This window comes from Chenopodium album, chromosome 4 (genome assembly GCF_948465745.1).
Source record: "Chenopodium album chromosome 4, dcCheAlbu1.1, whole genome shotgun sequence".
NCBI lineage: Eukaryota > Viridiplantae > Streptophyta > Magnoliopsida > Caryophyllales > Amaranthaceae > Chenopodium > Chenopodium album.
This window is the reverse complement of record NC_137837.1, coordinates 46,450,048-46,453,424: the sequence shown is the minus strand read 5'-3', so window position 1 is coordinate 46,453,424 and position 3,377 is coordinate 46,450,048. Positions and strand designations below refer to the sequence as shown.

Sequence of the window (3,377 nt, the reverse complement as noted above, 5' to 3'; positions counted from 1 at the left end):
TCTTCTTTTTGTTTTTTTTTGTGTTTTATCATCCTTGTCATTTCTAATTGTTTGCTTAGCTTTGGTGAATGCTTAGGAGGTCTCAAGGAGCACCCTCACATCAAATTGACCACGAAATCAACCGAACCTTGAGACAAGTCCGTAGGCTTTATCAAGACGAGGGAAGAGGTTTTTGTTATATAGTTGATAGTGAAAGTGATACTTACTCTTCAAGTTCACCAAGAGGATCAATGGCGAGACAAGAGAATGTTGTTTTGTTTCGTGAGTTCGGAAATACTGAGGATTATGAGCTCACGGGAGGGATTTTGCTACCTGTCACGGAAACCAACTTCTCAATTCATCCACAATATACTTGAATGGTACAATCGAAGCAATTTTCTGGAAGTGCAAGTGAGTACCCTATTGAAAATTTGGACAGATTCCTTGAATTGTTCGCTATGATGCAAACCAATGAAGTTAGTCAAGACTACATTCGTATGCGCCTTTTCCGGCAATCTCTCACCTGACGATCAAAGGAATGGCTAAAGCAAGTAAAGCCTAACACTCTCACAACATGGAGGGAGGTGGTAAAGGCGTTCTTGAAGCGCTTTATCTCTGAGAAGAAGGCCGCCTAAATGAGAAGGAAAATTGCATCATTTGAGCAAGATGCTGATGAAAGTCTTGGTGAAGCATGGGAGAGATTCAAAGAGTTGGTACAAGCAAGTCCCCACCATGAGTACAATCAAGGGTTGCCCATGCGGTTTTTCTACGACGGATTGGAGCCCATGTCAAGAGCCAATTTGGATGCGGGGGCGGGTGGTCAATTAATCAAGATCCCTCAAAATCAAGTTGAAGCCACAATAGAAGAGGTAGCAAAGAATTACTCTTAGGGGGGCCGAAGAAGAAACTCTCAAAAGAGAGGTGGTATTTACGAATTGGAGAAATTTGATCAATTACAACATCAAATTGATCAACTAACAAAAGGGATTTCCAAGTTGAACAAGAGTGTGAATGCAAGTTCAAGTGGTGGAGCAAGCTCTTCTCAAGTTAACTCTCTCTCTTGTCAAAATTGTGAAGGAACGAACCATGATACATCTTATTGTTGAGGTTTAAGCCCCGAACATGTAGCGGCACACATCACAACTCAAGAGGGATTTAGAGGAAGCGGCGGTGGAGTAGCTTGGAGATAACCACCACCCGGGTTTGTACCTCAACCTCAACAATGGAATTAACAAGCTCAACCTTCCTATAACTCCAACCCTCAATATAAAAATCCACCTCCATCTCAACCCCAAAACCCAAGAGGAAGCTATCCAAGGAACAACCAATACAACAATCAAACCCAAGCTCCTCAAAGAAATCATCAAGAACAAGCACCTCAAACGGAGCTAACTCAAACTCAACTCCTCAAAGCCATGCATGCGCAAACGCAATCTTTTGGGCAACAAATGTAAGAGATAAGAGCTCACAATAATATGGTTGATTCACAACTAGCTCAATTGGCCGAGAGAACTCCTTTCAATTCACCATCCACTCTACCCGGACAACCACAACCTAACCCATCTCACAATCCAAAACCTGATACATGCAAGGCGATCACATTGAGGTCGGGAACATCCTATGCAGGGCTAAATGAAGGGTATAGTGAGGAAAAGAAGGGAGGAGAGGAGAGTAAAGGGTGATGAGATAGAAGAAGGTTTGGAGAAGAAGAAGCTTGACAATGAGAAGACAACTTCAATTCCTAGTGAGGCTACGAATCTTGATGGATCGGTTCCTTTTCCCGGTAAGCTTGCGGAGAGGAAGTTGAATGATAAGTTTACAAAATTTCTTATTGTGATGAAGAATTTGCATATCAACCTCCCTTTTCTTGAAGTTGTGACACAAATGCCATCTTACTCCAAGTTCCTCAAATATATTCTCACCAATAAGAGGAAGCTCAATGATGAGATTATCACCCTTCCACATCAAGTGAGTGCTCTTGTCCAACATAAGATGCCCAAGAAGGAAAAACACCCAGGAAGTTTCACTTTGCCGGTGAAAATTGGGAACATGGAAGCTAGGGGCGCCTTAGCCGATCTTGGAGAAAGTGTTAGTTTAATCCCTATATCCATTGTTCAAAAACTCAATATAGAGATAATCCCTACAAGGAAGTCAATTCAATTGGCCGATCGGTCGCTGAAATTACCTTGTGGAGAGCTTGAGGATGTTCCAATTAAAGTGGGATACATCTACGTGCCTTGTGACTTTGTAGTGATGGATATGGAGGAAGATGTTAACACTCCTTTGATTTTGGGACGTGAAGCTCTTAAAACTTTGGGGGCGGTCATTAATTGCAAGAACAACACCATCACATGTGAGGTGGCCGATGAAAAGATTGTCTTTGAGTTTTCTAAGTTGCTCAAGACCCCCATTGTTGATAAATGCTATAGAGTTGATGTCGTGAATGAGAAGCTAGATCGCTTGGGGAGGGTTGTGGTGAAGCCTCAAGATCAAATGATAGAAGCCCTTACATGCAAAGAAGAGTTCCACTCTCAAGAGGCTAAAGAGTTTGTCATGGCAATGGAGGAATCCTCAAAGGATGAAGTTCAACAACAAGTTGAGATCAAGCTTGAGTCCAAGGAGGAGAAATTGGAGGAGAGTTCTAAGCCTCCTCCCAAGGTAGAACTCAAGCCCCTTCCCCCTTCTTTGAAATATGCTTTTCTTGATAAGGAGGGAAAATACCCTATTATTGTCAATGCTACCCTCGATGGTCTTAATTTGGAAAAACTTTTTGATGTTTTAAAAAAATTTAGGGATGTGATAGGGTATAGAATTGATGATATAAAAGGTATTAGCCCTTCTTTATGCATGCATCATATTAATCTTGAAGATGATCATTCCACCTCCATTGAACCTCAAAGAAGGTTGAACCCCAACCTTCAAGAGGTTGTGAAGAAATTAATTTTGAAACTACGTGAGGCGGGCATCATCTATGCTATCTTTGATAGCAAATGGGTTAGCCTAGTTCATGTAGTTCCAAAGAAGGGTGGAATGAGCATAATCAAGGATGAAAAGGGAGAGGAAATCTCCAATCGGACGGTGACCGGGTGGAGAATGTGCATTGATTATAGGGGATTGAAAAAAACACCAATAAAGATCATTTTCCTCTCCCTTTGATGGACCAAATGCTTAAAAGGCTTTCTAACCATGCTTTCTTTTGTTTCTCAAATGGGTATTCCGGATTTTTCCAAATCCTTATCTATCCAAGTGATCAAGAGAAAAATACTTTCACATGTCCATATGGGACATTTGCATACCGAAGAATGCCATTCGGATTATGCAATGCTCCCTCTACTTTTCAAAGATGCATGACTTTCATTTTCTCTGAGATGCTTAAAAAAAAATTGAAGTTTTCATGG

General features: G+C 41.3%; 1 non-coding gene across 1 annotated transcript; it reads right to left on the bottom strand.

Annotated features, from left to right (window-relative positions):
* Window positions 1-611: 611 nt before the first annotated feature.
* LOC145629857 (small nucleolar RNA R71) lies at window positions 612-718 on the bottom strand. Its single transcript, XR_014111984.1, has one exon. It is a non-coding gene; the product is annotated as a small nucleolar RNA R71 (small nucleolar RNA).
* Window positions 719-3,377: the final 2,659 nt, after the last annotated feature.